Source organism: Geotrypetes seraphini, chromosome 7, assembly GCF_902459505.1.
Source record: "Geotrypetes seraphini chromosome 7, aGeoSer1.1, whole genome shotgun sequence".
In the NCBI taxonomy this organism is placed as follows: domain Eukaryota; kingdom Metazoa; phylum Chordata; class Amphibia; order Gymnophiona; family Dermophiidae; genus Geotrypetes; species Geotrypetes seraphini.
The window spans coordinates 93,389,987-93,403,747 of record NC_047090.1 but is presented as its reverse complement, the minus strand read 5'-3'; the positions used below and the strand labels follow the sequence as shown (position 1 = coordinate 93,403,747).

General features: G+C 46.8%; 1 protein-coding gene across 6 annotated transcripts in view; it reads right to left on the bottom strand.

Annotated features, from left to right (window-relative positions):
- Window positions 1–13,761, bottom strand: part of TTC6 (tetratricopeptide repeat domain 6) — a 302,423-nt gene that overhangs the window by 203,843 nt on the left and 84,819 nt on the right. The gene's annotated exons all lie outside the window — the stretch shown is intronic.

Genomic DNA, 13,761 nt, shown 5'->3' with positions numbered 1-13,761 from the left:
GAGAGACTTCTTCAACAAAGGAGTCACGACAATGAGTCGAGAGACAGGATCTCGATCCTGGTTCCATTGGGACGCAAGAGTCCATTGCGGAATACGGAGGTGAAGTCTGGCAAAAGGAGTCACGTGAACCGTAGAGGCCATGTGACCGAGGAGGACCATCAGGAGTCAAGCCGGGGCCGAGGACAGATGGGCCACCCCCTGGCATAACAAACAAAAGCCTCTCGACGAGGCCGAGGCAAGGAGCGGAGACGAACCGTGTCCAGGACCGCTCTGATGAATTCCAGAGACTGGGACGGACAGAGGTGGGACTTGGGGAAGTTCACCTTGAAGCAGAGACTCTGAAGGAGCAAGATGGTCTGATTCATCGCTCGCAAAACTTCATGGCGCAAGGACGCCTTGATCAACCAGTTGTCGAGGTAGGGAAACACCTCCAGGCCGCGGAGACGCAGGGCCGCAGCTACCACAACTAGACACTTCGTGAAAACCCTCGGAGAGGCCGCCAGGCCGAAGGGAAGAACACAGTATTGGAGGTGGAGATCCCCCACCCGGAATCTCAGATACCGGCGAGAGGCCGGGTGTATCGGAATGTGCGTATACGCCTCCTTGAGGTCCAGTGAGCACAGCCAGTCCCCCTCGTCCAAGACGGGGTACAAGGTAGGAAGGGTGAGCATTCTGAACCGTTCCCTGACCAGAAACTTGTTCAGAGCACGGAGGTCCAGGATCGAATGCAGATCACCGTCTTCTTTGGTACCAGAAAGTACCGGGAATAAAATCCAGTATTCTACTGGTCCGGAGGAACCTTCTCGACCACCCGAAGGCGAATAAGGGCCTGAGCTTTGTGCAGAAGGAGAGGCAGCTGAGACCGGGCAGAAGGAAACTCTCTTGGAGGAAGATCCGGGGGCACGCGACTGAAGTGAACTGTCGGTGGTAAGACTTTCTCACTGGGTATAGAAATGATAGAGACGACCCCCGATGGGAAGGGGGTAAGGCTCCAGGAGGAAGGGAGTCCGAAGGCTCAGACTGGAATTGTCAAAAAGACGGCCCAGGCTGTGCTGGAGCCGGTGGTTGGGCCTTAGCTTGGCGCTGCTGCTGCTGTTGCGGCCGCTTCGAAGGAGGCCGAGAGAATGCAGGAGTAGATTTCTGCGGATACCTCCAGAGAGGAATTTTGTATTGCCGAGCCGGAGGGGTCTTCGGCTTAAGTCTCACCAGAGAAGCGAAGGACTGTTCGTGTTCCGAGAGGCGCTTGGTGGCTGTCTCTATGGAATCAAAGAGCTCATTACCCACGCAAGGAAGATTGGCAAGACGATCCTGGAGATTCGGATCCATGTCCACAATCCTGAGCCAAGCGAGACGAAAACACTGTGACCCTCGAGGACAACTCGAAGGCATCATAGGTCGCCTGAAACATATAGAGGTGGAGCTGGGAGAGGGTCTCCTCAAGGAGACGAAATTCCTGATGCCGAGAATCCGGCACCTCCTCCCGGAAAGAGCGGAGGGTGTCCACACAGACCCTGAGGTAGGACATGAAGATAAAATTATAGTTGAGGACAAGGTTCACCATCATCAAGTTTTGATAAAGACGGCGACCAAATTTGTCCATCGTTCGGCCCTCCCTGCCCAGAGGGACGGCAGCGTAAACCTTCAAGGGGTTGAACTTCTTCAAGGAAGACTCAACCACCAAGGATTGGTGAGAAAGCTGAGAACTCTCAAACCCCTTAACCGGGATCGTCCGGTAACGGAACTCCAACTTGGAGGGAATGGCTGTGATCACATAGGGGGGTCTCCAGGTTACGGAGAAATGTTTGCCGGAGAATCTGGTGCAATGGCAAGTGCAGCGCCTCACGGGGCTGATAATCAACACCCATTTCCGCCAGGAATTCCTGGGTATAACGGGACTCAGAGTGGAGGTCCAGGTTCAAGGCCCTACCCATGTCAGAGATGAAACGAGTAAAGGAGTTTCGAGAAGAAGACTCTTTCCCCTGAGGAGACCCCGAGCGAGATCTGGGGGAAGCAGAGAAAGAGGGAGAAATTTCCCTCGAATAGTAAGCCAGGGCCTCGGAGTCCCGCGAATGGGAGATCGAAGAGGCTTGACTAAAATGTCTGGGAGGCATCGAGGAACGCCCCTGTGAAAGGTGGACCGGTGAAGACCCCGGAGTCCGAGGAATCAGCTTGCGGAGCCTCGGAGAAGATGGGGCAAAGGAAAATTCCTCCATCGGTTTCGAAGAAGACTTCTTAGAGGCTGGCATCCGCCTCGACAGGGAACACAAACTAGTGTCCAACTCGAGGACAAGAGTGTGCCTGGAAGGCTTTGTGGTCGGAGACCTGCCCCGAAGGGGCGGAGAAGACCAGAGCTTTTTAGGAGGGGCAAGCCTTGACATAGTAGCGGGCGAAAAGCGGCCCCCAGGCCTGGATCCTCGAAAAGGCACAGATGACTCGGGGGATGAAGAATTGCTCGAGGGAACCCGACGAGTCTTGCGGGCACAGCCCTGAAACATGAGAGAAGTACGCTCAGGCTGGGTCGAGACCGAGGTCAGAGACGTCGAGGTCGGGACCAGTTGGCTCACCACCGAGGAAAGCTGCGTGGTAAGGATAGCCTTAAGCATGTCCTCGAATATAGGTACTGAGACCAAAGGCTGTTGGATCGTAGGTGCAGCAGTGCGCTCTTTCGGGGGCGACCTCGAGGAAGAGTATTCCTTACATGAGGGGGCACGCTTAGAATGATGTCTCGAAGATGCCGACGAGGCGGCACTCGCATAAGACTCAGAGGTAGGCTTCTTTACCGGCACACCTGAGGAGGAAAGAGGAGACTTACCCGAGACCGGAGTAGCAGGAGGAACCAAGGCCAGAGCCTTTGAGACCGAGGGGGACTTCGAGGCCAAGGACTTCGAGGCCGAGGCACCCAACGAGGGCGCCGAGGCCAAGCTCGAGGCCTGTCCCGCAGGATCCATGGGGCCAAACAGTTGAAGAATTCTGGCCACCCTCCGACGAAGAGCCCGCAGTTGCAAAGTTGCACAACGTGGGCACGACTCAGTGCGGTGCTCCGCACCCAGGCACTCCACATACCAATGATGAGGGTCGGTGATGGAGATAATCCGGTTGCACTGAGTACAGTTTTTAAACCCGGAACGAGGCTGGGACATAAGAAAAAGGACGGCCGTGGCCCCGCGAGGCCAGGCGGCCAGAATAAGACCGGTGAACCCGGTCAAAAATATACGAACAGAAAAGAAAAATAAAGACGCGGGCACAGCGACTAAACTAAAAGTAACCAAATAAGCCGCGGTGCAAGAGGGATAACGAGATCTCGCAAAGCAAGGGAGCAGTGCTTCTGGCTCTGCGGAAAACATAGAACTGAGGCCTCATTGAGGAGACGCATGCCCTAGGTTGGGCGGGAGGGGCACGTGCGCTTGTGTGGGCCAACTGCAAGCTTGAAGGTCTTCAAGCAAGTTTGCTTGCAAAAACGTCCGCTAGGGGGCTCCGTCGGTGACGTCACCCACATGTAGAGAATATGCTGCCTGCTTGTCCTGGGATAATACATCTTTATCCTCGGATAACAAGGTCCCTTGGAATATTAACCAGATCATTACCCCAGTACAGACTAGATAAATGTAACATCGAGACATGCTAGAGAGCTAAAATTCCAAGAATGAAATCAAGGATTGCTTTATGAAGCAACTTGTTCAAGAACCAACAAGAGGAAGAACAATTCTAGATCTAGTCCTTAGTGGAACGTATGATATGATGCAAGAGGTAACATGAACAAATTTGATTTAATAAATGGAGTTAAGAACCCACAGGAAATCCAAAATGTTAGCATTTAACTTTCATAAAGAAGACTATGCTAAATGAAAATGGTAAAAAATTAAACAATTAAACAAATAAAAATAAAAAACTAAGAGGAATAGCCACAAAGGTCAGAAGTTTACATCAGGTGTGGATGTTGTTCAAAACTACCATTCTGGAATCTCCAACCAGATATATTCCACTTAATTAAAAAAGCAAAAGGAAGCCCAAACAGCCAGCATGGTTAAAATTGAAGTGGAGGTTAGTAGAACCAAAATTTACATCCTTCAGAAAATGGAAGACATATCTAACTAAAAATAATAAAAGCATAAGGAATGCAAGTCAAATGCAAATACTGATAAAAAAAAAAAAAGACAAGGAAAAACTGAAAAAGAAGCCCTTCATGTTGGCAAAACTACAGGCATAGGATGAAGTTAAGAGGTGATAGGCTCAGGAGTAATCTAAGCAAATATTTTTTTGCAGAAAGGGTAGTAGATGCGTGGAACAGTCTCTCGGTATAGGTGGTGGAGACAGAGACTGTGGGCTCTTTTTAGTGCGTTAGGGCCTTAAAGAGTGGAATAGCGTGCACTAAATTGCTGCACACGCTAGACCTTAACGCCAGCATTGAGCTGACATTATTCTAGAAGCGTACCGGGCGGTAATTTTGTGCGTGTGCTAAAAATGCTAGTGCACCTTAGTAAAAGGAGCCCTATGTCTGATTTCAAGAAAGCCTGATATAGTCACATGGGATCTCATAGAGAGATGAAGAGATAATGGTTACTACGGATAGGCAGCCTGGATGAGCTAGTTGGCCTTTATCTGCCATCATGTTTCTATTAAAAAAAAAAGTAGGTACATTCGAATTAAAAAGCCAGTAAAAGAATCAGTTGAACTGCTAAATAATCAAGGGGTAAAAGGGGCACTCAGGTAGGACAAGGCTACATTGGAGACACTTTGGGTCAGATTCTACAAACAGCGCCGCTATCTGCCGACACCTCCAAAAACGGTGCCAGTCGCATGTCAATGTCCATATTCAATCGATTAAGAGCTGCGGAGTCCATCCCAATCGATTTTGAGTCAAATCGAGGGGGTTTTGAGGCAGAAATAAAAGTTAAAAAAAAAGATCAATTTTAAAATCCAAGATAGCCGCCGTCACAAATTCATGCCAAAAATGGCAAAAATAAACAAAACCTGAAAATAAAAAATAGCGATTCGGGGTCTTGGGAGGTGGGAAACCTGAACCCTACCCACAGAAACTGTGAAAAATGACTTTTAAATCATTCCACAAGCCACCCCCGAAGTTCCCATAGGAAATAATGGAGGTACTCACAGTTCTGTAGTGCCATTTGCCTGTTAGCATGTTTAAAAGCAGCTGAGTGAATAAAAAGGACTTTCTGCCTCACAAACAGCACCAAATGCTCAGAATGGAAGATCTTCGGACGGCCAGCCAGCCAGATACTGACTACAACCTCTGCCCCCATGGATCCTCTGCCACGCGGTCGGGGGCGGGAAAGGCAGACTACGCCTTGAAACTTGGGTGGATTTCCATCCAGATGCATACAACTTGAACTAGAAACCTGTGACAGGGTCACCGGTCAGCAGACTTCCACAGGAAGGGACCCCAGGTACTTTAAGAAAGTGGCACACAGGCTGGCTCCACAGATCCACCAGAGTTTCACTGTGAAGCTGCAGTCTGGCACAGTGGGACTGTGTCCTTTTCTCTGACAGGGGACCACCAGGGAGGGGTCTCAAGGCACTGAAGCCACCAAGAAACAAACTTTAATAGTAAAATAAAAACAAGAAGAGCTACTGCAAAAGATATCTGCACGGACTGCCTGCAAAATTGAAACTGGATTTGTTTCCTAGCTCTTAGCTAAGGAGGTGGAGCATGTGCTCATAAAAATTGTGGATTTCAGCAATACCCAGACTGCGGGTTGGGATTGAACACCTAGCATAAAGAATCTAGAAGAACACAAGAATTGTTGAAAGTCTTTTGTTTGATTATTGCCCTTAGGAAAAGCAAAGTGGGAGAGTTCCTTAAAAAGAAAAGGACTAGGTGGAATCTTGTCACCTTTGTTTCACTACTAACCCCAGTGGAGCAAAAAGTTAATGAGGGGTAGTTGGAATTTAAAAAGCTACAGAAACTGGAATTGATTTGCATATAATTTACCAATAGCCAAAGGACAAGTTCATTTGTATATTCATAGATTGTTGGAAAAATAAGTCAATTTCTTGGTGTGAATGAAACATACATATGACGTGCCTAAATGTCTAAGAAGAGGTTTTTCCTACAATGTGTTAATGATTACTGAATACGTTTGTGCCCTTGTTTAGAAAATTAGTGAATTTCACTCAAGGGGAAAAGAACTAGAAAAAGGGACCCTACCAGTTCTGAGACCTGGTGATCATAGATTCTTCCTGGTGTGTAGGCAGGAAACGAACATAACATAGTAACATAGTAAATGACATAGAAACATAGACATAGATTATGACGGCAGAAAAGGGCCGACGGCCCAACAAGTCTGCCCACTCAAGAACCCTCCCTCCTCCCTCCCTCCTTCGGGAATCCATCTTTTAAGCATTTCTCTGGAGCAACCCCACCTGTCTGTCCTATCGTCCCTTGAAGTCGAGTGTGGTTCTGGCCTTGACTACCTGACATGGAAGACCATTCCATCAATCAATTACCCTTTCGGTGAAGAAATACTTCCTGGTGTCCCCATTAAATCTTCCCCCCCCCCCTAAGTTTTAGCGGATGCCCTCTTGTCACCGTGGGACCCGTAAGACAAAATATTTCTTCCTCCACATCAATATGGCTCGTGATGTATTTGAATGTTTCTATCATATCCCCCCTTTCCCTGCGCTCTTCGAGAGAATATAAGCGCAGCCTGCTCAAACGTTCTTCATATGGGAGATTTTTTTTAGTCCTGAGACCATCCTAGTGGCCATTCGCTGAATCGACTCCATTCTCTTCACATCCTTTTGATAATGTGGCCTCCAAAACTGAACACAGTACTCCAGGTGAGGTCTCACCATTGATCTGTACAACGGCAGTAGCACTTCAGGCTTACGACTGATAAAGCTCCTTCTGATGCAGCCCAGCATTTGTCTAGCTTTTGCTGTTGCCATCTCCACCTGATTCACAGCTTTCATATCTTCCCGGATGATTACTCCCAAGTCCCGTTCTGCTGCAGTTCTGGTTAGGTTTTCACCATTCAGGGTGTATGTTCTGCATGGATTTCTGCTACCAAGGTGCATAACCTTACATTTTTTGGCATTAAAATTCAGTTGCCAAGTACTGGACCATTGTTCTAGTAAAAGTAGGTCCTGCTCCATAGCACTGGGCATGATTGTGCTATCAGGTTCTGCTGCGCTGCCTACAATGTTGCATAGTTTAGCGTCATCAGTGAATAATGTAATTTTATCTCTAAGTCCCTGAGGCAGATCCCTTACAAAGATATTGAATAGTATTGGGCCTAAGACCGAGCCCTGTGGTACGCCACTGGACACTTCTGACATTTTTGAGGGAATACTGTTTACCATTACCCTTTGGAGTCTACGCTAAGCCAATCTTCTACTCATGCAGTCAGTGTTTCTCCTAGGCCCATCGCGTTCATCTTGTTCAGTAACCTACGGTGTGGGACACTATCAAAAGCCTTACTGAAGTCTAAATACACGATGTCCAGGAACTCTCCCTTATCCAGTTTCTTTGTTACCCAGTCAAAGAAGTTTATCAGGTTGGATTGACAAGACCTTCCCTTCGTAAAGCCATGCTGGTGGGAATCCCTTAGTCCTTTGTCATCCAGAATCGTGTCCAATCTGTTTTTGATCAACGTTTCCATAAGTTTACATACTATTGATGTGAGACTCACTGGCTTGTAATTTTCGGTGACCTGCATTCCTTTTTGTGGAGCGGGATAACATTGGCAGTTTTCCAGTCCAAGGGAACTTTTCCCTTTGTTAGGGAAAGATTAAAAAGCTCAGCCAACAGTTCTGCCAGAACATCTCTAAATTCCCGAAGTACTCTTGGGTGTAGATTATCCGGGCCCTTGGCTTTGTTCACCTTTAGCTTTGATAGTTCGTGGTAGACATTGCCCGCAGTAATTGCAAAGCCCGGAATAGGTCCTCCGAGCACCCTTTTGTCTGTGGCTGAAGTCCGGATCCTGGCGCTTCGCAGGTGAAGACTGAGCAGAAGTAGTTAGGCAGATAGACCTGAACGGTCCACCCAGTCTGCCCATAAGTTTTACCCATTAAAAAATACATGATTAAATTATATTTCTGGGCCATAGACTATAAAGTCTGGTATTGTCCTAGGTTCCAAATGCTGAAGTTGCCATCCAAGCTCACTCCAGCCTATCCAACCATCCCATTCCTATCCAACCATCCCATCATGTTTGCATGATATCTACCATAAATTCTGGCCAGTAACATCCTCATATTCCAAATTAGTGGAGTTCCATTGATGCCTACCCCAGCCCATCCTATACCAAATCACCATATATGGCACACAGAATATGCAGGTCTATCCAATACCGGCCATAGTTCTTTAATTTACATCCTTTGTTTTCTAATTAAAGATCCTCTATTTTTATTCCACAATTTTTTGACTTCCATCACCGTTTTCCTCTCCACCACTTCCCTCAGGAGGTCTTTCCAGGCATCTGGAAGAAGAATTTCCTAACATTGCTTCTAAGTCTTTCTCCCTGAAACCTCAAATTATGCCCTCTAGTTTTACCATTTTTTCTTCTCTGGAAAAGATTTAGTTCTATATTAATACCTTTCAATTATTTAAACATCTTTATCATATCTTCCCTGTCACCTCCACTCCTCCAGAGTATACATATTTAAGTCTTCCACTATCTTCTCATACTTCTTTTGGTTCAAACCCTTTACCATTTTTGTCACCTTCCTCTGGACCGCTTCAAGTCTTTTTATATCCTTCGCCAGATAAGGCCTCCAAAACTGAGCACAATACTCCAAGTGCGACCTCACCAATGACCTCAGCACCTCCCTTTTTCTGCTGGTTACTCCTTTTGCTATACAGCCTAGCATCCTTCTGGCTACAGCCACTGCCTTATCACACTGTTTAGATGCCTTTAGATCTTCAGACACAATCACCCCAAGCTCCCTCTCTCCATCTGTGTTTATCAGACTCTCACCTCCCAGCATATATGGTTCACTTGGATTTCTATCCCCCAAATGCATCATTCTGTGCTTTTTCGCATTGAATTTTAGTTGCCAGATGCTAGACCATTCTTCTAACTTTTGCAGATCCTTTTTACGGTACAGGGATTCAAGCAGGGATTGGATGGATTCCTGAGGGATAGAGGGATCGTGGGGTACTGAGTAAACCAACCTGGTCGTGCATGTGCAAGACCGGAGGGCTAGGACTTCGATAGGAGGGCAGAACTTAAATGGGAAACCAAGGTGGCAGGGGAGCCCCTTCTGATGATTCAGACAGGCCTTGACCTGTTTTTGGCCACCGCGGGAGCGGACTGCTGGGCAGGATGGACCTGTGGTCTGACCCGGCAGAGGCACTGCTTATGTTCTTATGTTCTTTTTCATGTTTTCCACTCCCTCCGGGGTGTCCACTCTGTTACAAATCTTGGTATCATCCAAAAAAAGGCTAATCTTACCTTCTAACTCTTCAGCAATATCGCTCACAAACATATTGAACAGAATCGGTCCCAGCACCGATCCTTGAGGCACTCCACTACCTCCTCTGAGCGAATTCCATTTACTACCACCCTCTGGCTCTGTCCGTCAACCAGTTTCTAATCCAGTTCACCACTTTGAGTCCTAACTTTAGCCCATGGAGTTTATTTAAAAGCCTTCTATGAGGAACTGTGTCAAAGGTTTTACTAAAATCTAAGTAAATTACATCTAGCGCACGTCCTTAATCCGATCCTCTGGTCACCCAGTCAAAGAATTCAATCAAATTTGTTTGGCACGATTTACCATTAGTAAACCCATGTTGCCTTGGATCTTGTAATCCATTAGATTCTAAGAATTTCACTATCCTTTCCTTCAGCAATGTTTCTATTATTTTTCCAATAACTAAAGTGAGGCTTACCGGCCTGTAGTTTCCCGCTTCATCTCTGCAACCACTTTTGTGAGGGACCACACCTGCTCTTCTCCAGTCCCACAGAACCTCTCCAGTCTATAACGATTTATTGAACAAACATTTAAGAGGGCCAACCAGAACCTCTCGGAGCTACCTCAATATCCTGAGATGGTTCCCATCCGGTCCCATAGCTTTGTCCACCTTCAATTTTTCAAGTTGTTCATAAACACTTTCTTCTCTGAACGGTGCGGTATCCACTCCATTCTCAGATGTAACTTTGCTGACCAATTGTGGTCCTTCTCCAAGTTTTTCTTCTGTGAACACCAAACAAAAGTATTTGTTTAGCACATTTGATTTTTCTTCATCACTCTCCACATAATGGTTCATACCTTCAGTCTCGTAATTCCATTTTTTGTCTTCCTACTTTCACTAATATATCAGAAACATTTTTGTCACCCTTTCTTATATTTATAGCCATTTGCACTTTTGCCAGACATATCTCTCTCTTGATGTCTTTCAGTTTCATTCGATATTCCTTTCTGTACTCCTCTTGAGTTTTTTTTTATATTTCACGAATGCCAATTCTTTTGCCTTTATTTTTTCTGCCACTAGTTTGGAGAACCATATCAGTTTCCTTTTCTCTTGTTTTTATTTATTTTCTTCACATAAAGGCCAGTAGCTCTATTTATTGCATCTTTCAATTTGGACCACAGTTTTTCCACTTCCCTCATGTCTCCCCATCCAATCAGCTCTTTCTTCAGGTCCTCTCCCATGCTACTAAAGTATGCACATTTGAAATCCAGGACTTTGAGTTTTGTGTGGCCATCTTCCTCTTTGGCTGTTACATTGAATCAAACTGTATGATGATCACTTCCCAGGTGGGCCCCCACTCGGACATTAGAGACACTTTCACCTTTTGTGAGCACCAGATCCAGTATCACTTTTTCCCTCATGTGTTCCGTCACCATTTGTCTGAGCAGAGCCCCTTGAAGGCATCTACGATCTCTCTATGTCTTTCCGATTCCACAGACGGAACTTTCCAGTCCGCATCCAGAAGACTGAAATCACCCAGCAACAGCACCTCTCCTTTTTTACCCAACTTTTATATATCCATAATCAGATCTTTGTCAATTTGCTGCAGAGGTCTGTAGACAACACCCAAATGGATAGAAGTTCCATCTTCTCTTTTCAAAACTATCCATATTGCTTCTTCCTTTCCCCAGGCCCCTTGCATTTCAGTCACTTGGATATCTGTCTTTACATAGCGAGCTACTCCTCCACCTTTTCAACCATCACGGTCCTTCCTAAAAAGATTATAGCCTGATATGTTGGTGTCCCATCCATGGAAATCACTGAACCACTTATCTCTGTGATAGCAATAATATCCAAGTCTGCCTATAACATCAAGGCTTGCAGATTCTGATTTTTGTAGCTTAGACTGTGAGCGTTTGTGGTCATTGCTTTCCAGCTACTATTCTGCAGCAATCTTATATTTTGTATAGTTTTTAATTTCAGCTCATTTCCTGTTGCATCGCTAAGAAATGAATTACTAATATTGTTGTTTTCATTGCTATCTTTATTATCATCAAATCTTGTCTTTTGCTGGGGGTGGCCACCAGAAGTAATCTCCATACATATACCACCCCCACCTTCTAGTTTAAATGTCCAGAAACATATTGCCTGAATTACTCAACTAGGATTCTTTTTCCTGTTATGGTAAGGTGCAGCCCATCATTACAATATAGTCTCTTGTTTTTCCATGTATTGCTCTATCCTCCTATGTACCTAGAGACTTCTTGATGACCCCAGGCTTTGAGCCACCTATTGAAGTTCTCAGGAAGTCTTTAATGAGCTTTCAGCCAAATAATGCTGTTTTATTTCATCCTACTGGTACTTGTTGGAAGCTCCAGTGTGGCAAAATACATGCTTGCACCTATAGTTAGGCACATAAATGCAAACTTACATTAGTATTCTAAAACATCAATTGTGTGCTTAATTGCTATTATAAAGCTGGTGCTTAGTGTGCATTATCCTGGAGACTAAATTTAGGTAATCTTTATAGAATTATTGCCTTTGGGGTAAATTCATTACAAGCCGACTGCATGAAAATACTCATAGAGGCACCTATTCTCTAAAAGCAACAGATACCTATGAGCCTTTATAAATCAGGTTCTCAGAACTATATCCAACAGTGCACAAGCTCTCATACTAATTTTATACCTGCTCTGAAGATTTAAATGTATATGTACTGTATACTTTGGCCCTGATTCTCCAAAGTGCCATCCCGATTTTAGGCAGCTGTAGGCATCCTACATCTGTCTAATCAGCCAATCGTGATGCACGTTTTAAAAAAAAAAATACTCCCCAGGCAGGCCTGAAGGCGCCTCCGGGAGCCTAGGGAGACCTGCAAGATGCCTAAGCTCGTCTAAGGGCCTTAGGCGGGCCTTAGGCTGAACCTAGGCGGCCCTACGCGTCTCCCTAGTAGAGGAGAAGCTTAAAATGTAGGCCAGCAAAATGCTGGTCTACATTGTAAGTAGACACGGCCGCTATACTTATCGCGGCAAGGGATCTCTCTGCCGCGATAAGTATAGAGGGCCGCGGCCTGTCCGATTGCTGGCAGGAAGGGTGCCCAATCCCTCCTGCCCGAAGACGCACCCTCCCAACACTACCGATCGCCCCCCCCCCCCGACACTACCGACCGCCCCCCCCGACATTACCGATCTACCCCCCCCCGACAATATCGATCGCGGGCAGGAGGGTGCCCAATCCCTCCTGCCCGAAGACGCACCCCCCCCCGGCGCTAAAAACCCCCAAACCTCCACTCCACCAAACCTGTTCTTACGGCGAGATGGGTCTTGCACGTCCAGCCGGCAGGCAAGCCTGGTCGAAATGAGGCGGGCCCGCCCCTTCCCGGCCCATCCCGCCGAAGCCTAAGGCCTGATTGGCCCAGGCTCTAGAAGCCTGGACCAATCAGGCCTTAGGCATAGCGGGTCCGCCCATCCCCACTTAATCTAAGGCCTGATTGGCCAATCAGACCTTAGACTTAGTGGGGATGGGCGGATCCGCTATGCCTAAGGCCTGATAGGTCCAGGCTTCTGGAGCCTGGGCCAATCAGGCCTTAGGCTTCGGCGGGATGGACCAGGAAGGGGCGGGCCCGCCTCATTTCGACCAGGCTTGCCTGCCGGCTGGACGTGCAAGACCCATCTCGCCGTAAGAACAGGTTTGGTGGAGTGGAGGTTTGGAGGTTGTTAGCGCCGGGGGGGGGGGGGTGCGTCTTCGGGCAGGAGGGATTGGGCACCCTTACTGCCAGCGATCGGACAGGCCACGGCCTGCTATACTTATCGCGGCAGAGAGATCCCTTGCCGCAATAAGTGTAGCGGGCCGTGTCTAATCTAACCCGATTCTCTAACCCGCGTCTGTAACATGGACGCCGGTTTACAGAATCGGGGTTTAGTTTAGGCCGATTCTGAATAGGACGCCTCTCCCGGGCGTCCTATACAGAATCAGGGCCTAGGTGTCTTGTGGGCCTCGCCTTCAATATAGGCGGCCTGCCTGGGGAGCATTTTTTTTTAAAAACGTGCATCCCGATTTGCTGATTAGACAGCTGTAGGACGCCTATAGCTGCCTAAAATCGGGACGCACTTTTGGAGAATCAGGGCCTTTATGCACATACACCTATATTTGATAAAATATGTGAATGCTTTGCATCTCTACCTATGCGAGATTAGGTAAAAGTAGGCACAATCTTCCAATGTCTACTTTTTATGCTTGCAAACCTGCATGCAATTCTGTAAAAGCCAAAACATGTTTTTTAGACATAGAAAAGGCTATACAAAATCATCCTCTAGAAACATAAAGCTTTTTCTGCACTAGTTAAAGGAAAAAGCAAATACAGAAGGGACTTTGTTATACATGGAAAA